The 27,264-nt window shown below is 40.0% G+C and overlaps 1 long non-coding RNA gene across 2 annotated transcripts in view; it reads left to right on the top strand.

The window, feature by feature from the left end:
• LOC140707566 (uncharacterized) overlaps positions 1-23,556 on the top strand; it is a 56,099-nt gene extending 32,543 nt beyond the window's left edge. The window contains exons 2-5 of one of the 2 annotated variants that reach the window (XR_012087704.2): positions 521-4,170; positions 4,340-4,428; positions 6,323-18,740; positions 22,138-23,556. This is a non-coding gene — a long non-coding RNA (uncharacterized LOC140707566). Of the gene's footprint in view, positions 1-520; positions 4,171-4,339; positions 4,429-5,751; positions 18,741-22,137 lie in introns of both variants that reach the window. The other variant, XR_012087703.2, reaches the window with a different exon arrangement.
• The last annotated feature ends 3,708 nt before the right edge of the window (positions 23,557-27,264 follow it).

Here is a 27,264-nt window from a genome sequence, read left to right as displayed (position 1 = left end):
CACTCCTATAAGGAATGGAGGAGGTTAGGGGGCACAGTACTTGCCTTGGGTGCTGGGATGCCACACGAAGCTACTGGTAACCAGATACCTAAACCACTGAACTATATTCACATTATACTAAAACATAAAGGACACAAACTGTAAACAGCAGCCACTGAACAGAAAAATAGAATGCTGCCTGAAATCCTGGTGCTGTAATAGGTCATAGTAGAGTAGACCCACTAAATCAGTGGGGATTTGGGGAGTCAACTTCTCCATTAGTTCCATTGATTTAAGTGGGCCTACTCTGGTTGAAACTTACTTTAGTGTAATAAGTTGCAACTAGAGTAGGCCCATTTGAATCAGTGGCACTTATGGAGGAGGTGACCCACCAAATCTCCACTGATTCAATGGGTCTACTCTAGTGCATTAAGCAACAGGATTTCAGCAACTATGTTTGTAAGCTAATATCTTGCCTTCATACTTCTTCCCTCGGATATATTGATATATTTGCCTCTCTCTCTCTCTATCGTTTTTACAGGAGAGCTTTTCAAGCAACACCACTTCCCAAATCCTGTCCAACCACTTATCCTTTCGAATTCTTTCAACTAACTTGCAGTTTTTTGGTTTTTTATTTTTTATTTTTTGGTTTCTTTGCCAATTCTTGATGTGCTAAATAAAAACGTAGCAACATTTTGATTTATTTTCCCCAGTTTTGAAGAACTGCATTTCCTGGCTTTTTAAAAATGGAAGTTTAAGTATATCTATACTACACACAAATTCTAAGAGTAACTTCCTTCATGTACACATATCTAGTGCTAGAGGATCCCCTAAGATCAGCACATTATCTGTACAGTGGTGCCTCGACTTACAAACATCCCGACATACAACCATTTCGAGTTACGACCACCTCAGGCTGGAAAATTTTGCTTCGGCTTGCGGCCAGATTTTCCAGTTACGAACACAAAAAGGCAGGGGGGAAAGGTGGGAAATTCAAATTCCTAACCATTGGTGGCAAAGAGGCTGCTTCTTTGTAGCTCTTTCGCCCCAGCAGTTAGAGAGTGTGTGATCGGAGGAGGCTTTGGACTGCCTGGTAAGGTAAGGTGCTGCTTTCTGCTTTCTAAAAGCAGGTGGGTTTTGCAACGTGTTTTTGGGCTGGTGGGTTCTGTTCCTGTACTGTGATGGGTCTGGGGGGGGGTTGTTTGCTTTTTGGTGGGTTTTTTCCCATTTCCGATGGGTCTTTGGGGGTTAGTTTACTTTTTGGATTGTTTTTTCCCATTTCCAATTGGTCTTGGGGGTTGTTTGTTTTTTTGGGGTTTCCTCCCATTTCCAATGGGTCTTGGGGGTTTGGTTGCTTTTTGGTTTCCCCCCCATTTCTAATGGGTCTTGCATGCTTCCCTTGCTTTTTGCTTTCTTTGCATTTCCGATGGGTCTTGCATGCTTGATTGCTTCCCCCCCCCCCTTGGCTAGAAGGGATCAATCGCGTTTCTGATGGGTCTTGAAGTGGAGTTGTTGGTTTTGGTGGGTTTTTTTGTATTTTTTTCTTTGGCTGGAACGGATTAATTGCATTTTAATGCATTTCAATGGAAAATGGTCCTTCGACCTACGACCATTTCGAGTTACGACCAGAGTTCCGGAACTAATTAAGTTCGTAAGTTGAGGCACCACTGTATTACAGTTGCTGAGAGAGTACAAAAACAAAAAAACCTGGGATGTGACTATATTCCTTCTGTGCGCCAAATATTGTGAAGATCTTTTTTGGATTTAATGAAATGGTGAAGCAAAAGTATAAGTGCAACACTTAATGACATATATACCCCTTAACCTCTCAGATAACCTAATGTTGCTGTCCCCACTCTGCAAAAAGTAGACCAAAAAGCAATGTTCCAGTTTCTGAACCCTTTCCTTGGAGTAGGCAAACTGAGGAAGAAAAGCTATATCAAACCAAAAGCTCTATGAACTTGTTATGTGCATGTTATCCAAAAGAAGTTACTCCACTGTTTGAAATAAAAAAACAGTGGCAGCTCAGAGTCAGCAAAAATTGTCACTAGAAACTAAAGTTAAAATTATCTATACGAGGTAAAAAAGAAGTCAATTCATTTGAAGTGTGGTGTTGTAGGACAGCCTTAAAGATGTCACAGCCAGCCAGAGAGGCTGAAAAGTGAGTGCTCAATCAAGTCAAGGCTGAACTCCCACTAGAGCAAAATGAGTAAACTGAGGCTATCCTACCATGCACATACAGTATAATGAAAACAGAACTGACCAGAAAATGACAATATTGCTGGGGAAGGTCAGGTGAGGGGGCATTAGGAAGAGAGGAAGACCTAACTGGAAATAGATTGTATCAATAAGGGAAGCTGTGGCTCTCAGTTTGCAAAATCTGAGAAGAACTTGTTGGAAGGGGGGGGCAGTAAGAAGAAAGAACAACCTAACATGAGATGTTGTTGTTTTACAAGATATGAGCAGAAGTGTTAATGATAAAGCATTTTGAAGATTGTTAACTCATATAGTTTTTGGGATTTTCCCTTGCTTTGTGTCACTTTTTGAATGGTAGGGGATATCTTGTAGAACCTATTGATTGCTGCCATTGGGGTTGTCAACATTCAGTCTGCCCTTTGGTTTTTCTGTGTAAAGGTTGGCATCCTTTTTTCTGCTGGTAATGTGGGCATGTGATTGTGTAGCAATATCAGGCCACTGAATCATGGAAGAGAAGCACAATAGCCCACATTCAAAAACCGGAAGTTGTTTTGATTAATTAGATTGCATCATTGCCTGACAAGCATGGACCACACAGTTTATAACAAAGTCACTGTTTTTCCCTTTTGAAATACCTCTTTTAATATTAATATTTAATATTAATAATTAATATTTCAGTCCCTGCAGCCCGAAATCTTTCCAAATTAAAAAAAGCAGGTGGGACCAACCATTCTCCTTCAAAGTCAGCAAGATTAGTCTTTTCAATTTATATGAGCTGTTTTAAATCTGGGGATATTTTGGGTCACCTATTTCTAAATGAGGTTGGAAGACAGTTTTACTTTAAAAAAAATAACTTGAAAACCTTTTGTCCAAATAGCCACAAATTTGGTACAGGGCAAGGGTGGCCTGCCTGCTCCAGCTGTGCCAAATTAGGTGCTGATCTGAAGTTTCAAAGTTAAAATGTTTTGTGTGGGCTTCCTCCATTTTTAGAATTGCTTTGCAGAAAGTTGATTTGTTCTGCTGCACAGTAATAACTGCTTTGATTAAAGTAACTGTCTGATAGACTTGGGACTTAGTCAATGAGCTGTCTTGCAACAGATTGTAATTTGTCTCCTTTTATGGGCCTTTGACCATGAAACAGGTTTCTCCAGTGTCTCCAATGTACCAGCACTGGGTCCCAAATGTCCTTGGACTAAAACTCCCAGAAACCTTCACCACTGTTCCCAACATTTCAGGGAGTTGTAGTCCAAGAATATCTGGGAATTCAAGAGTGGGAACCACTGCTCTAGACTACAGGACTGAAATGTCCTTCCAATGCAGGAGTGAGAATAGAACGCACCATGTTTTTTACATATACCAAACTAATCATTCAAAGCCATGAAGTTATGCCTACTAGTGATAGCAGCAAAAATAAAACAAAAACGATTGTGACGCTTTTGAGACAAAAACATTTATTTCAGTTGTGAGCATTTGAGGATACAACGTATTTGTGAGACACATCACAAAATAATACGTTTTTAGGGATTTTGTCACAAACCTGAGGAGCTGAAGAGGAAAGGCTACTTTTGTCGATTCCAATGAAATTGGGGTCAAGAAATTCTATTCCATCCCTACCATTACATGAATGGCAGTCACCATTATTTGGACCACTGGAATACGGCTTTAGTCTCTGGGCAAATGACCCAGCTCATAAGATTGCTAAAAGGTCACAGTAAATAGGAGGGCCCTGCATAAAAAAATATTTTTCTCCCACTAACATCTGAGATTTATTTTGTAGCTTCTAAATGGCTTTGGAAATGTTTTATTTATGTGTATAAATGTACCCCACCCTGGAAGATCTGAAAGTTTTGAAGCCACAGGATAGTTGAATGCATGATTGGTGTTCTCTAAAAGTGTACAACAAAGATTTTTTGGCTCTTCCAGAGAAGTATGTATAACTGTGTGAAAGAACTGGGCAATGGAAGCTGTAGTTTGCTTTTGGCAAAAATCTCAAAGGTAAGTACCTCCAACAGTAAACATTTTCCTATTTAAAAATACTTCGTCTTGACATTTTGTAATTACAGTTTCTTAGCAACAGGACTTTATACTGGAAGAACTCTTGCTGTGTAAAGAGGCTGTATTCAGAATACATTACTAATCTCTAATTCCCTATATGAATTTGAAGGTTTAACTCTGTGTGGAGCTGCCCTTGGTGAGTGTTAAAGCTTCAGGTGGTGCAAAATGTGGTAAACCCACCGCCTCCGCTTGATGAAGGTGAGTCACCAAAACACATTAAACCACTGTTTCAGTTTCTGAATCAGTTCCCACTTTCTTACCACAATTCATGGAATGGGTTTTGACATATAAAGCTGCCTAGGTAGCTTTATAAGTTGTTTTGTAGTCTTTTGCTGTGGAACCTCCTAGTATGATCTTAGAAGGTTCATCAGTTTTATTGTTCTCCATTTTATCATTTCTGTTTCAGCTTTTGTCTGGAGCAAATATGCTTTGTTTTGTTTGCAGTTTTATTTGAAATTGCGTTGGCCACTCATTAAGCAAAGGGAACTTCAAATTATTCCAAATAAATAAATAATCATGTGTTCCTTTATGATTCTAAAGAATACCATTTGACACTACTGTCTTTCCCCAGAGTCCCTATCATGAGTAAATATCAGCCATTGCAAGCTTCCAGGTTCATGTTCAGGTAGAAAACCAACTAACTAGCACAAAAGTTTTAATCTAATAATCTGAATCTAAACTCTGTGCTCTATGAAAAAGGGTAGAAAGGTCTCTTGTGCCAACGGAGTTTTGCTTGAGTAAGAAGAGCCCTTATTCAGATGTTTAGTACTCTGAAGGACTCTGTAGGACTACTCAGGTTTCTGATGTTAAAGCAAAGCAAAGCGTGCTGCTTATATACCGCCGCATAGCACTTCAAGCACTCTCTGGGTGGTTTACAAGTTAATTATGCAGGCTACACATTGCCCCCCCAGCGAGCTGGGTACTCATTTTACCGACCTCAGAAAGATAGAAGGCTGAGTCAACCTTGAGCCAGCTATCTGAGATTGAACCCCAGATCATGAGCACAGTTTTAGCTGCAGTACAGCAGTTTATCCACTGTGCCACAAGGCTCTTCACCTGTTCACATGCTCTGGCCACACACTCCTACCCAAGACATCAGCATAGATCTACAATGTATTCCTTCTGTAGGATTTTGTTCATGAGGACAGAAATCCTGGTCAGGAAAACCTATATAGGTAGGAGCAACCCTCTTCAAACTGAGTGCCTTACTTTGGGAGTGTAGCTGGTACACATGGCAGTGTTGAGAGGTGGGAGTAGCTCCATTCATTATCTGTAGCTTCTTCACACATGCACTATTCACAATTATCAAATGCCTCAGTAGGGCTAGACCTGGCATACCTTCCCATTCCTTCATTCTCTCCACCACATATTAGCAGTAAATAGCATTTTTGGCACCTAGGGTTTCACTGCCCTGTTGCTTAAGCATGAAACACATGAGTTTGGCACATGTGCAGATGATGGAGTTCATGATAGCCATACTAGTTCCATGCTGAGCCTTGTTTTGTGTCTTCTTTTTTCCAGGGAGGAGTAGCTGGTGATGACATATTTCTGTGGGGCAGGAGTCCATCAAGAAATATCAAAGGCTAGGGTCACACCCTTCCAGCAGCAAATTTCTCACCCTCAAATTTTATCACCATGGGTTAAAGCAATTGTTGCCCATCTTAATATATGACTCTACTTATAGATATGCCATGAAAGACTCCCCATAAAAAGAGCAATGAATGAAATGAAATGAATATTCTGTATACCAAATTGGGGAAGCAAAGTTAATCCATCCTGAACAAGTAAGCAAAAGGAGGAAACAGGACACTGTGCCCAAAGATTGAATACTGTATATTTCTGGCATTATCTCCTTCTGCCATAATTCTGTCCAGGATGTCCTAGCCAAGTTGCAATAGAGAACTTAGCCTTCCTTTCTTAGTAACTGGCAGCATCCCCAAACAGAAGAGAACTGTGAATGATATTCTGTAATGTGCAACTGGCCATAAAGTCCCACATAGTGCTAAGCTCTCTATTATGGAAGGTGACGTGCTTCATCACTCCCATTACTGCTATTGCTATCTAAACATCTGTGACTTCTTTTGCCTTGCAGAAGCACAGCTTGATTATCTGAAAAAGATGCAGTTGCACACATCATTGCAACTCTGATCAGGAGGAGGATAAAATGTTGTCACATTTTCTTCCCAAGAGGGGCACGAGGAGTTTGGGGGGTCAAACTGGATGATGCAGTGGATGAGTCATTATGGTTGGTACTTAAGTGGTGAAACACATCTGTCTGTCTAAGCGCGTATTTCCACTCAACTCCACGCCTTTCAATCCAGCTAGTTGACTGTGTGATTGGTCATTAGAAGGTGAACATGGGCTCTCTCTGTTTTTGCAAGTCATATTGCTCAAACTTTGATCTCTGTGAAGATCATCCTGTCGGAGGAAGAACATTCTAATCCCAGGGAATTTACATTTGTTTTTCATGTCTAGTTTAAATCTCAGGCGGGGGCTATGGGAGAGCACCTAGGTGGCAGCAGCTGTCTCTGATGTCATTTCTTGTGCCAAACAGACTGAAAACAAGACCTATGGCATGCTTCACAGCTGTGATCCAGCAATTCCTCTATGGGGTTGCCTACCTTCCTTGCAGCTCCTTTACACGTTGCTTCCATATCCAACATGGAGATGGAGCAAAGAGATCATCCAACATTGATAGGCGCAGTAGTATTGCAGAGACAAAGGGTCTGACAACCTCATGCATTCATCCAGTTTCTGCCACCCTCTCTGTTTCTGTTGCTTTCATCAAAAATTTTCACCAGCAGTTTGTGATGGACTAACAGGGGCATCTTCTGTGTGGGTCTTAAACTATGAATGCACTCCCTTCTCATTTGTGATTTGTTTCCTCTTTGGCTGATTTTAAGTAAGGAGTAAAAACACATCTTTTTAGACTGCCCTGCTGTGTTGTTTTTAACTGAATCCTTTGTCAATTTTAATACTTTTAACATATTTACTTGGTGTTAATGGTTTTATGGTAGTTGTATACTAGTAAATGTAGTTGTATCTGTTTTTATTACCATGTTCCCCCCAAAATAAGACAGGGTCTTATATTAATTTTTGCTACAAAAACACATTAGGGCTTATTTTCAGGGGATGTTTAATTTTTTTCATGTACAACAATCTACATTTATTCAAATACAGCCATGTCATCTTTTTCTGGTTGCTGCACAATAGTGGAGGGCAGGGTTTCACTTAACTGGGGCTTATTTTGGGTGTGAGACTATATATCCTGAAAAATCGTACTAGGGCTTATTTTCAGGTTAGGTCTTATTTTCGGAGAAACAGGGTATTTAAGAGGTTTGTGAGCCATGTTGAATTCCATTTTCAGTTGAAAGATAGGATCATATAAGAATAATAAATAACATATGCAATCATGCATGCATGTATGCACATAACTTCTTTTTCAATCTGGTGCTCTTACGGTTTGTGGTCCTCAGCTAGCTGTTGCATGTAATGTGAGTTCTAGTCCTCTGTATTTCCTTACCCAATCTTTTTTTCCTCTTTATCACAAGCATACTATGTGCACATGTATACAGAGATATTATTTCCATATCGGAAACAATACTGGTAACTGTGAATTGAATCTATTTGATCTATCTTGAACTTAGAACCAATTTAATTGCAGTTCTCCAAATTCAGAAGGAGATTGGGGGCTTTTAATTAATTTCTATTAATGTCTAACTGCAAAAGCTGTATTTTGCAAATCATATAGTTCTACTTTTAGTTCCATTAACAGGTCTTGGGCTTATAATATACTGGTAGTAATAATAATTAATAATTCAGTGTAAGCAACTAATGTTTTATGGATTAGATACTAACATTACATCTGCCTCTGGGGTTATGAAAGTAATAAATAACGCATATGCAAATTTCTTTGCAAGAATTGCCCAGATACTTAAACCAAAGAAAAGAAAAAAAACTCTCACCTAAAGATATTACTGATATGCAAGTTAGTGTGTGGAAAACTAAATGCAAAAACTAATGCATTTTAAAATATAGTCCTGCCAGTATATTTTGCATTTTGTTTCCCCTTCTGGAAACATACTAATGAACCTGCCACACATGTGTAGCCAAAATTCTTCACATAAATGATAACTAATTATTATGCCCTAACCAATAATGCTCCCTAAATGTAAGTTTTCAGGGCAACCTGCTTTGTGCAGTTTCTTCTCTGGCCCTCAATTAATTAATATACTCTCCTTCTAGCTCCCAGCAGTGCATTAAACTGTGTGAATAACATCTGTCATGTGTTGTCTTTTTCTTTCATGCAGTGTGGTGAGGGGAAAAACATTTTGTAAAGATCTGTAGTTGCTGAAGATTATGTCTTACTATAAGAATGTGTCTGAGGGCACTTGAGTTATTGCTGCATTATTTCCACATCCCAGGTATATTGGTACCAATCCAATCAGTGGGCAGGTCTCGATTAAAACACGTGAGGAAAAAAAAACTATGAGAGCACCATGAGAGCTGACCATAGTTCTGTAGCTTCTTATCTATTTTGCATGCAGGTATTTCTTACGTTTGGAATGTCATGGTGGGAAAGCAACAGCTATATTACTGGGCAGGTAGGCTTAAATATTCACAAGGAAATAAGATTTGTTTTTGGAGATCAAATCTTATCTATTGGTTTTGAAGCCATCAACTGGACTTTTGCTGAGCCAGCAGGCCTTTGCTATTTGCTCCAAAACACTTTTAACTGCAAAGATTTTCCTCTGCAGTTCAGAGAAGGAGATTGCTTTGTGGAAATCAAAGTTGTAGTTTTAGAAGAGGTAGCCGTGTTAGTCTGTGCAGACATACCAGGCAAAATCCAAAGAAATAAAATTTGGATTTTACCTAATATGGAAACAAAAGGGTGTTCAGATTGTAAGCTACCCAACACAACTAGTTGAGTAGATTCAACAAGTATTGTATATTATGCCTGCTGCTGGTGCTTTATATACAGCAGTATCAAGAGTTGTCAGTACAAGACGGTCCTTAATAATAATCCAAGTTATTACAGTGGCACAAAGAATCAGAAAAGTAATTGAGATTCTCCAAACAAGATTATGCCAATTCATATAAACAAGGGAAACATAGAAGATCAACTGCAAGTTGCTTTTAAAAAAAGAAACAGCAGCAAGAGGTTGAAAAAAATAATTAATTCTGTTATTCACCTTTACTATATTACAGCATTATGCATCAGACTCTCCATAGCATGGATAAAATTCAATGGCATTAAATGGAAATTGTGGCTTGCGTTGTTGCAGGGATGTGACACGAGATCCTATTTCTGGATGGGATCAGTATGAGGGACAGGGAACAAAGGAGAAAAAGCTTTGCAGGAGGTTCTGGGTTCAGGTTAAAAGGATCAGATGGCAGAGGAAACCTTGGTGAGTGGCTGCCCATCAAAGAAAATAAAACTGGAAATCAGGCTGACCTAGAAAGAAAGCATTCACACATTCTTCATCAGTAGCGTAGTGGGGACAGGGCTTGCAAGACAGAGTGCCAGAACTGTTTTTTTTTAAATCACTAGGGACTCATGCCAACTGTGAGCCTACCCCTCCTAACATCCTCTTCCTTCTGAGCTGCAGTCCTCACTGAAGCTGAGAGTTGGGACTGATAGATGGTGGCAACCGAATTCCCCAAACAACATATTGCTGGAGGTTTTCCCCATTGGAATGCCATATATTTTAGGAATAGCTGATTATGAATGAGCAGTTAAGCGCCGCTAGCATTACAAACAACCAGCTACAGCTGGAAATGAACACTGCAAAAACTGGTTTGGTGACAGAAATGAAGGCAGCTGCCTGCATTTTCCCACTCTCCTTCACAGTGCAGCTATGGGGACCATCAAAATAAATCTATGCAGTTCCCAGTCTACTACTGTTAGTAATCTTCTGCTCCTCACTTTTCCCCGACTACTATCAGACCAGTAAACAGTCAGATAGAACGGCTGTGCTAGCTGTTCAAGTAAGGCTCTATATACAGATACTGAGGTGGTCTCTGTGTTGCTCAGGAGCAGAGACTGAAAGAAACTGTTAGTCAAAATAAGTAAATAAAGCAATAAAAATAAAGCAACAATAGTCACTGCTTTTCAAGAGTAACATTTTATTTTCTACCCATTGCTGTACTGTAGAACAGGAAGTTATGTAACACAACACATTATGCTCTCAACATTAGTTAAAAAAAGAATTAGCAAAAATTATAACAAAGAACCCAAAATATCTCCACCCCAAATAATGCTCTGAAATAATAAGTAAATGCTGTTTATTATGTAAATACTCTTAACATTAATATTATTGTTGTGAAAATATTTAAGAGCAGACATCTACATTGCCTTCAGTCAAATGTGAAGAGAATATCCCCTGAATTGAGAATATGTATGAGTCAATGGCAGGTATAAAGCAGAGCAAAGACCTGCATTTTGCCACCCCACACTCCTCCAGGGTACAGCAACATCATAAAAGATCCTCTGTATCCCATTTGAATTTGTAGGGTTAAACAATGGTCAGTGACCTGAAATGAGGAAAGGGAAAATCAAAAGCAACATATAGTAGGCTGAACAGCTGGTGCCAAAGGAGATTGTGAGTGACAGCTGAAACCCTGCCCTAGTAAAGCTCAAAATCCAGCCTTGGCATGCCAACACAGAAGCATTAGGGAGGAATCAGACTTAGGATGCAACTTCACTGGCCCTTTTGGTGCAGACTAAATAGGGGTGCTTGAGGTCAAGGGAAGGAGCAGCATGCTGATCCTCACATCCAAATGGCATATCAACCTCAAATGACCCACTTCCACTGTCAATTGATCACTTCCCTTGTTTCTCTTTGGAGGGACAGAGAAAGTGAAATTATTATTGTTCCTGTGCTATACCATCACTGATGCAGTAAATCACTTAGATTAAGCTTTAAAAATTGTTTCTTTGCCTCCTGTGTAGTGTGAATTGAGAAGATGTCACAGTTTCGATTGGCTCTACAAACAAAAGCCAAGTTTTTTTTTCAAAAATTAATCTAAGTGATTCAGTGCAACAGCAATAGTCTAGCAGAAAAATAAAAAAATCTCTTCCTATGCCCCTCCACAGAAAAGCAAGGGAAGTTTTCAATTTGCCAATATCATGAAGTAGCTTGCTTATTAAGCCACTTCACAATGCCAGTAATTGACACAAGAAGGAGCCTTGGCAGCTTTGACAGATGCAAGGCTCAATTTTAGTCCATTCCCAGGAATTGCATGTACTGGAAACAAATGAAACTATAGTGCAACAACCCACACCAAAATGTATCCAATATAATATATTGAGATTTGCTCCCCTTATATAGTGGATGAATTCAAAGTATTTTACTTGCCTACATGAGGTAAAGGCTGAATAGCAAGTAAAGGCTGAATAGCAAGGCTCTTGGGCTCTCTGAGTCAAAATAATACTAACCAAATAATTCTGAAATAAACACAATAAAAATATGTGTATCATACCTCTTTATCTGTAAAGTATAGTTTGCTCTCACTAGGTTCTTGATGCAAGGAAATATGGTGGCGACATCAAAATGATTTCCTGAACCAGCTAATAGAACATTAATAAAGTTGGAAATGTTCAATGAAACATGCTCCTGAAAATTGTTAAATGATGAAAAAGCATCCTTTGAACAGTACAAGATTAGTTCACGGTTGACTTGCTGGCAGATGGTAAGCTTTTATCAAAATACATTAGCAGTTAACAAGAGTATCCATGTATCTGGTTTTTGAATACATGCTGCCTGGAATTTGAAATACATCTGTATGAAATATGTCTGTAAATCAAGCCCATCTGCGTTTTCACCCTGTGAATCAATGTGAACCATAAAATCTTGTGAAACAATTTTCCAGATGGAACATTAGTTCACCATATTGTACCTGATTCAGTGTCGGTTGCCATCCCACAACATAAAGCTTATCGTGGTTTAAACAGTGTCAAAATCCATAACTTTCCATAACTTTTTGTCCCTTTCTGAGGCTTGTTTTCTAAAAACAGAATTCCCATTTGTTAAAGAGAGCTTTCCATTAAGACACTTCCCAAACAAAATTCACATCTGAAGGTGTGCACTTTCTTGTTTTGTACCCACAATTCTCCAAGAATTCCTCAGCAGAATTCTGAGAGTTCCAGCCAATAGACACAAAGCAGCAGGCCCATAGATTTCATTCCTAGAGAAGAGCTTAGTGATTGTCAGTATGGTGTAGTGGATCGAGTGATGGGTTAGGATGCTGGAGAACTGGGTTCAAATACCCACTCAGCTGTGGAAACTCAGTGGGGGAGTGGAACTGGTAAAACTACTCCTTAAATATCTCACTTACATTGAAAGGCCTCCTAGGGTGACTATATGTCAGTTCTAACTTAACACATATATAGAGAGAAGGGCTTACCACAGATGTTGCGTTTGATTCTGCAGCTTTTTTTCTCTACAGTTAATTTAAAAAAAAAAAAAAACAGAGGTGTTGTGGTCCTTCATAAGAGTCATAGTGCCTTCAGGAACACTTTCTACAGAACCCTCAGGAGCATCTGAGATATAATCCCTCTCTAAGCACAACCCCATAGGCACACATTTTACCTTGAGAAGAGAAATTTGAACTGCCACGTGGCCCCTAGAACACCCTTCTGAGGATGCCAGCATTGCAGCAGCCATCATAACAATTTCATAGTACTAACCACTGATAGCAGAGAGAGGAAAACAGGCCATGTTCTTAAAGAACACAGTATCTTATAGGAAAGTCTTTCAGAATTAACAACCACAGATACCTTGGATTGTATAAATTTTGATGTATCCCTGAAGACTGTATAAATTTTGATGTATCCCTGCATTTGCACACATCAATTCACTTCATGTTATTATAAGAATTTCAAAATCAAATCAAAAACTATACAGGGAATAACTTCCCAGTGTTCTACAAAACTAGGGGAAAAAAACCAATTGCAGGAACTATTTTTCTGTATTGCATAAGCCCTCTGAGACATTCTTATTAATATTGTAGAGGAAAGGCGCCTCTAAAAAACCTGAAGAGGGGAAAACAGCCAGGAGTGAAGTTTCAGAAAAAAAAAAGAAAGAAAGTTATCTTCTGCTTAATTCATCTGGGTATGATGCAGGTTGTTGCAGAATGTCAAAGGCTTTCGGGTTCTAAACATAAAATATTCATGGTTTATAATTTTGCATAATTTGTTTAGCTACCCAAAAATAATTTATTTATTTTTTGCATAACTCCTGAATAGAAATAAAAACAGTGATTCCTTCTCCCCTTCACAGCTAGTTCTATATTTCCTTGGAATATGTTGCAATGAATACAACTGTAACCCTATGGCCCATCAGACAGCATCCTTACAGTTATCGGATGTGCTGGATCTTTTCATCTGGAGTAAGAGTCAGTGATCCATCCTTGGATGGAGAGATCCAACCTCAAATCCCCTCTCCCTGCCTCTGTGAAACATCCTGCAGCTCTTGCTTCCCTGATACGGGAACTTTATCATCAAAAATAGGCAATGGGTTGTGGACAAATTGGGCAAGATTTATATGATCTAAAGAGAAGACAAAATATATACATGTACAAATTTAAAAAGGCCTTGGATCCACAGGATCCCAAGACCTTCTGATCCCAGAACATGCCCCTCAACAGTACCAGATTTACATCCAAGCCAACTAAGCAATAGCTTACAGCCTCTAATTCTTCAAATACACACATATGTGCATACTGTATTGTACTAATTCAGGTTAAGTACAACCTGGGGCTTCTTAAATATGACATAGCTTTGGACCTCAGTATATTTTTATCTAGTCTTTGCCACCAGTTTGTGGAGGGAGAACTTATGCCAGCCCCATGATTGTCATAAATATTTTCCCTCCCACTGTTTACAAAAAATGATCAATCATTATATTAACCCTTGTCCACCAGTATTTTTTTTAAAGAAAAACAAACACCTGCGCTGAGTGAATTTTGTATCCTCATATCTGGAAAATTCCAGTGTACAAGGATTAGGCTTTAATGTAGACACTGACTGAAATTATGTTCCTTAACATAGTAAGGGCTTGTCTACACAGGCTCAATTAGAGTGGGCGGGATCAGGCTAAATAGGGTCGGCTTAAGGTCAGGTAGAGGTCAGATATGCTATTTTGTGCACCTTCCTGTTGAAATAAATAAAAAAAATCCTCTACTCTCCTCCATGCTCCCTCCTCTCTCTTCCCACTTCCAGGAGGAAGTTTTCAGTTTTTAAAACTTTTTTCTAAGTGTTATAGTGCATTAGTATTGTCATAATAAACTTTGTTTGTTTTTTTTTAAATTCCTTCCTCTGCCCTTTCAGGGAGGAGCAGAGGAACTGTTTAATTTCCCAATACAGTATTGTGATGTGGCTAAGGTATCTTCCACTGTCTGGAAGGTGACCAAGGATTGATATGGTACTATCCAGTCCTTAGCTTTGTCCAAGCTACTGAAATTGAACTGCTAGATATCTCAGTGTTTTAGATATCTGGTCGCAGAGCCAGAAGTTGGGAGTTTGATTTCCCATTCTGCTTCCTCCACAGGAGCTGGACTTGATGATCCATAAGACCCGTTGAGCATTCCAGTTTTAAGATTATTATTATTATTATTAAATTATTAATATTGGTTTTGAGGGAACTAGTGACAGCCGAACAAATGTTCTGAGTATTGAACCCCTTGGAGCATTCACTGTCTCACAGGCTAAAAGTGTACTGGAGGTAGAAGGATCCCAGTCAGGAATTATAACCTTCCTTCTGCCTGCAGGAGGAAGCATGCTAGAGTGGCTGTCATGAGGAGCCTGACCTTCAGGATCCCATAACAATCCTGAGCTCTTTCTGAGGATTATCAGAGGACACGTGGAGGGGTTGAGGAAGTGGGGAAAGAGATAAATATGTGCTGCATCACTTTAAAAGCAGCATTTGGTATGTGTGTGACAAGTTAAGTTTGTGTATTAGGTAGGTATAAGGGATAGGGCTCAGCACTTTAAATAGGTCTTGTAAAATACAGATTGAAAACCAGAGGGCATTCACAGCATCGTGGCGCAGTGCCTCGTGGCGCAGTGGTTAAAACGCTGTACTGCAGCTAAAACTGTGCTCACGACCTGGGGTTCAAATCCCAGGTAGCCGGCTCAAGGTTGACTCAGCCTTCCATCCTTCCGAGGTCGGTAAAATGAGTACCCAGCTTGCTGGGGGGGCAATGTGTAGCCTTTATAATTAAAATTGTAAACCGCCCGGAGAGTGCTTGTAGCGCTATGGGGCGGTATATAAATCCAATAAATAAATAAATAAATAAATCTCCTAAACTGAAGTAACCACTAGCCTCCACAGCCTTGATATCTAAGTGTAGCCTTTGGAACAATTATATTTACCTTTTGTTAAAAAAAAAAAAGAAGGAATGTGAAAAAAGAGGAATCCGAATTGTTATTTAAATCAAGCTGCTACCAAGCAACTGAACATTTGTATACCAAAGGCAACATGAGGACAAGTTAAATATTGAGTCAGAACCTTAACATTTTTGTTTTATTTCTCCATGAGAGATAGGCTGGGACTTGCCCAAGACAGTGAATGTAAGCCGTAACCCTTCTTCATGGTAAACAAATAATTTCCCCAGTGATCCACTGAGTAATAACTAAAAAAATATGTGTATTACATACACCGTTTATATTCCCTTGGGTTTAATGTTGCTTACAGTAAAATCAATTTTCTGGAATCTTTACTCATCAAAGTAAACCAAATCCAGACTTTTATCAAGCAAGTGGAATCACTGTAATAAATTAGCCCTCTCTATCGGAAAAAAGGAAGAGAACCGCCTAATGAACTGCTTATCCGATTAAATCTCTACTGTTCCAGGTTTGTTTTTAAACATGCTGTAACATTCTCTTTCATCACTCAGAGCTTGCTAGGTGACATTTCCCTTCAGTGGTCACACGGTAACATGACACGGCAAGGTGAAAGTACCTTGTGGAGATGGTAAACTAAAACATCCTGAAAAAAATCATTTGTGTTTTAAAAAATGTTCAAGATGTGATGCTTTGCATTTGTACGACATGACTGTTGAGAGGAGAACGGTGTCCTGTGATAATATTTCCTTGTCAAAAATATGCCATGTATAGAGGACAAATTTCCAAGGGGCAACCATGTCACCTCTTGATAGGTTTGTCACTTGCATTGTCAAGGTGGGTTCAACACATTTTGTTACTTGAGACAGAACAGTGCATGGCATTCCCACTCCCAGAGCGAATGAAAGTGATGTTGTTTTGGCACCTGAAGAAGAATATCTCACAAGCACATACTATCTTTCTGGCAGTTAAAATTAAAATATACCCACTGGTGGCAGCAGTTTTATCAATGGAACTAGGATGAGATCTTTCCATTGCCACCCTTGATACGTCTTCTTGTTCCCTCTCAGCTCTTCACAGTACTGAAAACTCTGCTCTGAAGAGTTTTCCAGTCCTTCAACATGTATTTTCAGGTTGCACAGTGGCTGCATAGGGTGCAAAAATATCCCTCTTTTGGTTCCACTGATGGAATAGCTTTTATCAGTAGTTGTGCACTGTTGGATCTTAGCCATACTCACAATGTATTAAATACCTAAACATTTGCTGCATGGTACCCAAAGGAAGAAGTACATGGTAGCACGGCGGGTTAAACTGCAGAAGCTTCTGAGCTGCAAGGTCAGAAGACCAGCAGTCGTAAGATCGAATCCACGTGATGGAGTGAGCTCCCATCGCTTGTCCCAGCTCCTGCTAACCTAGCAGTTCAAAAGCATGTAAAAATGCGAGTAGATAAATAGGTACCACCTCAGTGGGAAGGCAACGGCATTCTGTGTCTAGTCGCGCTAGCCACGTGACCATGGAAACTATCTTCAAACAAATGCTGGCTCTATGGCTTAGAAATAGGGATGAGCACCATGCGCTAGAGTCGGACACGACTGGACTAAATGTCAAGGGGAACCTTTACCTTTACCTACCCAAAGGATGCTGTCTCAGGTAGTAACCTCACAGTTTCTTATGACAGGAAGGTTACCCAACATCAGTAAGAACTTATGGCATTGGCTGAAAAATCCAAAGCAACAAGTGCTAGGCCTTGGCAAGGAGCTCAGGTGGTTGGTTTAACAAATGGTTATGTAGAGATTGATGTAGTTTACCATTAGATAAAGGCATCCATAATTACTTTTAATCCTCTTTCACAGTGCATAATACATCCAGTGCCACTGACAAACAATGTTCACTATGTATTCTCAAAGGCTTTCATGGGCAGGATCTGATGGTTGTTGTGGGTTTTTCAAGCTCTTTGGCAGTGTTCTGAAGGTTGTTCTTCCTGACATTTCACCAGTTTGTTGACCTTTTGCAGGCTGCATTTTTCAGTGTTGGAAGCCAGACCTTGTTCAGTTTTAGACTTTCCTCTTTTTTGTTGAAGCTCTGCTGGTGTTTTTGGATTTCAGTGGCTTCCCTGTGCAATCTAACATAATGATTGCTGCAAAATACAGCCTGCAAAAGGTCAACAAACTCTAACCAGCCACAAGGACCAGGAATCATTGCACAAAAAAGACCAGCTAAAGACACCCATCAATCACAGTGTCAGATAATCTCTCCCCCTTATCACAACAATACATCCACAATAAAAACATGCTGATCACCACCATCACCCTATCTCCTGAAAAGAATAAAAGCTGTTCCCACAGCTATAAATAGTCAGCTATTCAACAAACAGCAACAGAGCATGGACAGAGATCCTACTGCAGTCCTGTGAAAATGCCAGCCACAGAAACTGGCGAAACATCAGGAAGAACAACCTTCAGAACACGGCCAAAGAGCCCGAAAAACCCACAACAACTATCAGCATTCACTACCTTCTGGATAGATACTGAATGTCAGAGTTTGGTCAATTGCTCTTTCCATTTCCTGCAAAGCAGATTTCTTTTAGATAAAACCAGAGAATGAATAGGGATTTCTTAATGACAATTGTACTAATGTTGCTATGGATGACTGAAATCACTGAAGAAGACAACCTTGATACAAGTAGAAAGACTGAAGTTCTCCCTCCCTTTCTCACTCCAATCCTAAAGATCTAGTCCCTGCTTAGGACTGATATGTATTTCTGCACAGTAAAGTTGATATGATATCCTATTCCCTTACCAGAAGGATGTGTCCTTCTGATTTTGAAATGAATGGAGGTTACCCAGCTCTTGTGCAGCATTGGGATGGGGTTCCTACAAGGGACCTTTTTAGTAGTTTAGCTTGTGCTCTTTGTTACCAGCTTTTTCTCTCTAGAAAGCAGAGATGAAATTCAATGTTATCTTCCCCCAAACAGCTCCATAGCCTGTGGTGACTTGGCTAAGAAAGAATATGTAAAACATTTACATGCATCTTGTGTGCCATATGTATTTATTTCTGTGTTTACTCCTGGTTATAGGAAGAAAAAAAATCTAACCAAGAGTACAGCCTCTGAAAATTCCCTTCTCATTTCTTACAGTGTCTGGGGATAACAGGCAGCAGTAAACAAGTATGCTTTATTTTATTCCTAGTTATATGAATTATCATAATAATTACTTGTATAACATCTGTGTTGAGTTTGTGTGGTTTGTTGTTGTTTTTATTCAGGAAGACAGGATTATTTTAAATACATTGTTCTCGTTTCCACATTGCTCTCTGATTTGGCTGTTTTGGGATTTATCTGTCCTTCAGGGATTTTAGGACATCCTTGAAAACAAAGGCTACATAAAATGATCTTATACAGGGTGAAAGGGTCTGTTGTTATTGTTTTTTGTTATTCCTCTTGCTGTTTTACAGATAATTGTATCAAAAGCTGTGATGTCACTGTCCAACCTTGTAGAACTTCTGGCTGGTGTAATACCATTACATTTCTTTCATTCACTGAAGATGACTGCCAGGAAACAGATCTGATTTACCTATAATTAAATCACTTGGTAAAATTGTGACCCACAATTTCTACCATTATTATAAGTAGCTACAGAGCAAATGGGATGATGGTAAATTACAAGCAGTTCAAAATTATGATTTACCAGCTTTAAGAAATAAGAAAACATCTTGTAAATTTCATCTTTAAAGATAAAATACATTTAGAAATGCATATTTTGTAAGAAAAGATATTAAAAAATAAACATCTAAATTCTTCCTTTTTATTTTTTAAAATAGCAAACACAGAATAGAATGGATTTGTGATTGAGCATTACAAGGCAAAGACATGGACCCAGAACATACTAACCCAACCGTCCTTAGGGGTTTGTACTGTTTAACAATCCTAAGAGGAGGTGGCTAGTGATTGATTACCATGTCAGAGAGTTAAATAGCTGAGAAAATCTGCACTTGCCAAATTGCCTCTCATTTGCATTTCATGCAGGTACAAGAGATTTGTCCTCTGTTAGTTCACCCTATAGGTAAACTTTAATGTCTATTGCACAACAAAATGCTGGGGATGCTAAGGATTCACCACTAGGATAACTCTTTCATTTCAGACCTGAACAATTTATTCCATTAATTTATATATTGCTCCCCTAGTGCAATGCAGTATTCTGGGTGGTTAGCAATCAATAAAACCATAACAAGATACAAATGGAGATGGTACAACATTTCATAATAAATTGATAGGGCAGGAGGCAAAAGTTCATACAAGGTTGCAATTAAAAGCCTCTCTGAAGAGTAATTAATATAAAGGAGCAGTGCCCATAGTCCTTTTGGCTTGATTCAGGTGCTCAGGGTCACCACCTGAAAAAGAGTATAGGACTTCCATGCCTTTAACAGCAACAATCATATCATGTGCTGTAAAGTCAATTCTTACTTAGGGTGACGCTTTTCCGAATTTTCCAAGTAGAGAGTACTCAGAAGTGATTTACCATTCTTCTGGGAGTGCCCTGGGTCTGTGCATCTTGCCCAAGGCCATGCAGGCTGGATCTTCTCCCACAAGACACAGTGGGGAATCAAACTTCCAAACTCAGGCTCTACAGCTAGATAACTAAACCACTGAACTACCCAGTCAGTCTTGTCTTTAATAGTTGCATAGAAGAGGGACTTCAAGCAAATGTAGTTTGCATCATAATTTGTAGTCGTACCTGTCAAAGTAGTTTCTTCTGCTCATCTGTTAATAGTATAGCAGTCTTGGTCTTTTTCATGTCATCTTGAGGAGCTGTTTGCTTGCATGAACTGAAACACACTTTTGATCAGATGAGCTGTTTTCCATTTTGGATGAGATACTCTTGTCTGAGTCAGCTGCCATGAACAGAACTCATGAATCTGCATTCCACCAGCAGCCTTACAATGGTGAGCTAAGCTGTTGCTGTGGACACTTAGCAACTTGTGCTGATGGGGAGCAATTCAGATGACTCATTGCTGCTAGGTGTGCATCAGTCTTGCAAGAAAGCATTCCCAGTGAGCAGCAGAAGTGGATGTGCAATATGGCTTTAACCACACAGTTGGGCTGAATGATACTTAGAGCAAATTAAGCACCAAAATCAAGCAAACTGTGTGTTCACTGGCCACGTAACCCTTGCAGACTAATTGGTGCAACTCAGTGGGTGAGGAATCCTGAAGAAAGGGCTTATGCCCTTAAAGGTTGAGTCTAGGAGGAAAATACACAGAAAAAAATGGAGATGCCGTTTCCCAGGGAGCAGGAATTAGACTCTAATCATCTTCATTTAAGTAACAACCTTTCTGATTACATGTGCAAAGGAAGGGAGGATGGAAGGGCAGATGATTTGTAATAGTGTTATGCGTTGTTGTTATACTTCACTCAAGTGTTTTCTGGTCTTTGCAGTTGGAATTATTGTCTTTTGTGATCCGGACCACATAAAAGAAGATATTGTGCTTGTTTTGTTAATGAATAACTTTGGAAGTGTAAAAGCTTTGAAGGATGCTTTTTCAAGCAATTTATTGCAGGAGTGTTTTTCTTTTTTCTTTTCTTTTCTCTCTCTCTTTTTTTGATGCATTGAACTCTAGGGAGATGTTTATATATACTATCCAGTTAGTTTGTATTGTTCCTGTTTTCTTGTAAAACTCAAGAATACAAATCTTTATACAGTTAGTTCTACAGCCAATAGTATTCATTTTCTTTGAAAGCCCAAAGAATTTTAGTTGTACTGTAACTCACATAAAATCCCACAACCCCCTGTGTATTTCTGTTATACTGTATAAGGGTGATCTTAACGAAGCACTTTTTTTAAAACCTAAGGCCGGAAGTGGGAATAGCAAATTCCCAGGTCTGCATGATGAAATTGACAGACCAAAGCTTAACTGTGGACTTTACAGCCTTAACCCCAAGCATCTGTTTTATGTTCATTTTTATATCACAGTCCTGCCCATTTTCTTTCCTCTCAACATAAATCTTTCTCACTCATCAGATAAGTGCAAGTACATAAAATCAATGCAATGTGGAAAAAAGCAATTACAGTCCTGTTTGTGTACAATTAGTAATAACCAAACCCCATCAAATACACAGGTGGCTAGAAGGGGTTTGGTTATATTTGAAATTCTAGTATGGTGTCTATTAGATGCTGCAGATGTGTATGGAAATGTGACCTAGAGTTTGGCAATCGCTTCTCCCACAATCTGATTTTGTCTATTTTTGTTTTGTTTCTTTACTCTGAATATTGGAAAATATACCTTTGCTTTCCCAACAGTTACTCAGCTGTGTTTCATTCAAGACTACAGCTGGGATGAAATACTTACTTCGGTATATTCAATCGTCTATGCCAAAAATTTACCCCATGAGAATTTCGATCATTCGCATTCAATTTGATAGAAAAAGAAATTTCCTTTGAAAAGTATTTCAAAGGAAGAGAAATGTCAGAGAAATTCTCATGGGTGAGATTCAGGACTCTTATGCTGACCTTCCGTATGGTGGCTGGAAAGTGTGTGTTTATGTCTTGTCTTTCTGTATTGTATAGCGGTCTCTGTGGCAACAGTGCCTCTCCTCAGCTTCTCAAACTTCAATTAAAGTCCAGAAAGATGGAATAAGGTGCTGCATTCCACAGGGCTTTTTTCAGACTAGGCAGTCCCGGAAGCTGCACAATGTTGTAGAACTGTGTAATTGAAAGAAGAAACAAATGCAGCACTCAGCTACTTTGAAGTGTTGTAATAAACTCAAATAATTATCAAAATAAATTCTAAAGTGCCCTGGACAGAAAGATTTTTTTTCATCAAATTGTTTGGGTTTTTTTGGGGGGGTAATAATGACTCCTAGATATTTCAATTTTTTCAATATTAATTTTTCAACATCTTCTTTATATTTTTAGTCAAAAAATTTGTTTTTTGGTAGTTTATTTTAAGACCTGCTACAGCTTATTTGGAGTTTTGTGTATGTAAACATGTTTTTTGGAGTTAGGAATTGTTGTTGTTTAGTCGTTAAGATGTGTCTGACTCTTTGTGACCTCATGGACCAGAGCATGCCAGGCCCTCTTATCTTCCACTGCTTCCCGGAGTTGGGTCAAATTCATATTAGTAGCTTCGATGACACTGTCCAACTATCTCATCCTCTGTCGTCCCCTTCTCCTCCTGCCTTCACACTTTCTCAGCTTCAGGGTCTGTCCTTCCAGTGGGCACTCAGGGTTGATTTCCTTCAGAATGGATAGGTTTGATCTCCTTGCAGTCCAGGGGACTCTCGAGTCTCCTCCAGCACCACAATTCAAAAGCACCAATTCTTTGGCGGTCAGCCTTCTTTATGGTCCAGCTCTCACTTTGACTATGCGGACCTTTGTCGGCAAGATGATGTGTCTGCTTTTTAAGATGCTGTGTAGGTTTGTCATCACTTTTCTCCCAAGAAGCAGACGTCTTTTAATTTCACCATCTGCAGTGATCATGGAGCCCAAGAAGGTAAAATCTGTCATTGCCTCCATATCTCCCCCTTCTATTTGCCAGGAGGTGATGGGACCAGTGGCCATGATCTTAGTTTTTTTTTTATGTTGAGCTTCAGACCATTTTTTTTCGTACTCTTCTTTTTCACCCTCATTAGGCGGTTCTTTAATTTCTCCTCACTTTCTGCCACCAGAGTGGTATCATCCGCATATCTGTGGTTGTTGACATTTCTTTCGGCAATCTTAATTCCGGCTTGGGATTCAGTCCAGCCTTTCACATGATGTATTCTGCATATAAGTTAAATAAGCAGGGAGACAATATACAGACTTGCCGTACTCCTTTCCCAATTTTGAACCAATCTGTTGTTCCATATCCAGTTCTAACTGTTGCTTCCTGTCCCACATATAGATTTTTCAGGAGATAGATAAGGTGTCAAGCACTCCTATTTCTTTAAGAACTTGCCACAGTTTACTGTGGTCCACACAGTCAAAGGCTTTTGTGTAGCCAATGAAGAAGAAGTAGATGTTTTTCTGGAACTCTCTGGCTTTCTCCATAATCCAGTGCATGTTTGCAATTTGGTCTCTAGTTCCTCTGCCCCTTTGAAATCCAGCTTGTACTTCTGGGAGTTCTCGGTCCACATACTGCTGAAGCCTACCTTGGAGGATTTTGAGGATAACCTTGCCAGCGTGTGAAATGAGTGCAACTGTACAGTAGCTGGAGCATTCTTTAGTACTGCCCTTTTTTGGGACTGGGATGTAGACTGATCTTTTCCAGTCCTCTGGCCACTGCTGAGTTTTCCAAAATTGCTGGCATATTGAGTGTAGCACTTTAACAGTGTCATCTTTTAAGGTTTTAAATAGCTCAATTGGAATGCCATCACCTCCACTGGCCTTGTTGTTAGCCATGCTTTCTAAAGCCCACTTGACTTTACTCTCCAGAATGTCTGGCTGAAGGTCAGCAAGAACACTATCTGGGTTGTCTGGGACATCCAAATTTTTCTGGTATAATTCCTCTGTGTATTCTTGCCAGGTCTTCTTGATGTCTTCTTCTTCTGTGAGGTCCCTACCATTTTTGTCCTTTATCATGTCCATCTTTGCACAAAAGGTTCCTTTAATAGATAATAGAAGGGGTGAGCAATTAATTTCTATATGAAAAATTTGAACTGTGTTAGGGGGTTAACTATGTGAGTGTTGTAATTCGTTCACCGCAGAGGGGAAAGAAAACAAACCCCAACACAGAGCTAACTCACCTGTCCTCCATTCCACCCCCAGCGTTCCTCTCCGACTGTCTTCTATTCTGTGCAGGCGACGCATCATGTCGCCTGTGCAAGGATCACTTCCAGCCTCTTGAGCCGCAGGCTTGGCAGCCTGTGGCTCAAGAGTAACAGTCAAAATGCGTAGGATCCCAGCATCAGATCTCGCGAGTTTTGCTTATTGCCGTGCTGGATGACCGGAGCTGGAGCTTCGGCTCACTCAGTGGTGATGGCCATGCTGGACAGGAGCAACTTGCGGGGCCGTATGTGGCCCACGGGCCGTACTTTGCCCAGGTCTGCTTTAATATCTCCAATTTTTTGAACAGATCTCTGGTTTTTCGCTTTCTATTATTTTCCTCTATTTCTTTGCACTGTTCATTTAAGAAGGCCCTCTTGCCTCTCCTTTCTATTCTTTGAAAGTGTGCATTCAATTTTCTTTACCTTTCCCTGTCTCCCTTGCATTTTATTTCCCTTCTCTTCTCTGCTATTTGTAAGGCCTCATTGAACAGTCACTTTCTTGCATTTCCTTTTCTTTGGGAAAGTTTTTGTTCCTGCCTCCTTTACAATGTTACCAGCCTCCATCCATAGTTCTTCAGGCACTCTGTCCACCAAATTGAGTTCCTTAAATCTGTTCTTCCCTTCCACTGTGTTTTCATAAGGGATTTGGTTTAGATTATACTTGACTGTCCAAGTGGTATTTCCTACTTTCTTCAGTTTAAGCTTGAATTTTGCTATGAGAAGCTGATGATCAGAGCCACAATCAGCTCCAGGTCTTGTTTTTGCTGACTGTATAGAGCTTCTCCATCTTTGGCTGCAGAGAACATAATCAATCTGATTTCAGTATTGCCCATCTGGTGATGTCAATTTGTGGAGTCGCCTCTTGTGTTGTTGGAAAAGAGTATTTATGATGACCAGCTTGTTCTCTTGGCAAATCTCTATTAGCCTTTGCCCTGCTTTGTTTTAAACTCCAAGGCCAAACTTACCTATTGTTCCTTTTATCTCTTAACTCCTTACTTTAGCATTCCAGTCCCTATAATGACAAAAACATCTTTCTTTGGTCTCAGTTCTAGAAGGTGTTGTAAGTCTTCAAAGAACTGGGCAATTTCAGCATTGGTGGTTGGTGCATAAACGGATTACTGTGATGTTGAAAGGTCTGCCTTGGATTTGTATCAAAATCATTCTGTCATTTTTTGAGATTTTATCTCAGTACAGCTTTTCCCACTCTTTTGTTGACTATGAGGGCTACTCCATTTCTTCTAGGGGATTCTAGCCCACAATAGTAGATATGATAATTGTCTGAACTGAATTCACCCATTCTCATCAATTGCAGTTCACTGACGCCCAGGATGTCAGTGTTTATTCTTGCCATCTCCTGTTTGACCACATCCAGCTTTCCAAGGTTCATAGATCGTACATTCCAGGTTCCTATGCAGTATTTTTCTTTGCAGCATCGAACTTTCCTTTCACTTCCAGGCGCGTGCGCAACTGAGCGTCCTTTCGGCTTTGGCCCAAGCACTTCATTAGCTCTGGAGCTACTTGTACTTGTCCTCCTCTCTTCCTCAGTAGCATTTTGGATGCCTTCCAACCTGAGGGGCTCATCTTCCAGTTTCATATCTGTTAGCCTTTTGTTTCTGTCCATGGAGTTTTCTTGGCAAAGATACTGGAGTGGCTTGCCAGTTCCTGCTCCAGGTGGATCGTGTTTATTCAGAACTCTCCACTATGACCTGTCCGTCTTGGGTGTCCCTGCATGGCATAGCCCATAGCTTCTCTGAATTCCTCAAGCCCCTTTGCCATGACAAGGCAGCAATCCATGAACAGGTAGGAATTGTAGCCAGATGGAAATCGTATACTGAAAGAATGCTAATGATAATTATAAAATCAACATTGGCCATTCTGTCCCTGGTCTCCAGCTGTAAGTTCTGAACCAGACAGTTATTATACCCAACAAAAGGGCAGTCTTTCTGGAAGTTGAAAGAAAGTCCAGATGCCAAGCAGAACTCGTGTACAAAGGGGAACAGATAGTAAGGTGTCCTGCTCCTAGGAGGATTAGTCCCAGGGATTAACAAACAGAGCTCTAACAGATCATCAGGAAATTCAGGTGCAGGAGATATGAAGTCAGAATCCAAGGGCAATCCAGAGTTAAACAAAATAATAGTCACCAACAGCAAGGGGGAGAGTCTGAGCATCAAGTTGGTCCAGAATTCTCATACACAGCCAGGTAATCAGCACAATCAGGAACTAGAAGAGACAGCTGTCTGCAATAAAACTCTGAGTCCAAGCCTAAGAATTATAGAAAGTGAGCTGCTGTGCCCCGCTCAGATGCAGAATTTAGTTTGCTGGCCTCATTGGGAGGGACAGCTTTCCCTAAAAGAGATCCCAAAAGACCTCTTTTCCTGAAGTTTTGCCCTGTGGTTGAGCACTTCACCAGGAGCTCATGAAATCCAACCTCCTATTCTGACATAAGCACAGTGCAGCTTTCTTATGTAACTTGTATTCTGGGCACCCAGGAGCCCAGGTTTGCAGGATACAGCCAATCCCCCTCCCATGTCGTGGTGAGGTGGGGCAGGGTACTCCAGCTCATCCTTCCTAGAAAACTTGAGTCCAGCAGAGCCATTACAGTAGGTGAAAAGTGTAGTCAAGGTTGTGCGATAAATCAGAGCCCTATCAGGTTGTAATCCAAACAGGGAGTAGCCAGGAGAGTGTTCAACAGAGTGCCAAAGTTGGGTCAGAAGAAAACAAATCAAAAACAGGCATGATGGGAGCACAGCAGGCGAAACTAGAGTTGTTCCTGGCAAGTGGTTTGGTTTAAAGCACATAATTTTAGAGCTGGAAAAAAAAATCTGCTGAAGCAGAAAATCCACAGCTAAAGCCTCCCTGACAGGTGGCAATCTGAGGACAGTTTAAAAGCTTCTGAGTCTATCAGTCTTCAAAGCAATCCATTCCACTGTCAAAGAGCTCTTACTGTCAA

Source organism: Pogona vitticeps, chromosome 5 (assembly GCF_051106095.1).
Source record: "Pogona vitticeps strain Pit_001003342236 chromosome 5, PviZW2.1, whole genome shotgun sequence".
NCBI lineage: Eukaryota > Metazoa > Chordata > Lepidosauria > Squamata > Agamidae > Pogona > Pogona vitticeps.
Note: the sequence above shows the minus strand (reverse complement) of the source record. Positions and strands in the feature narration are given on the sequence as shown.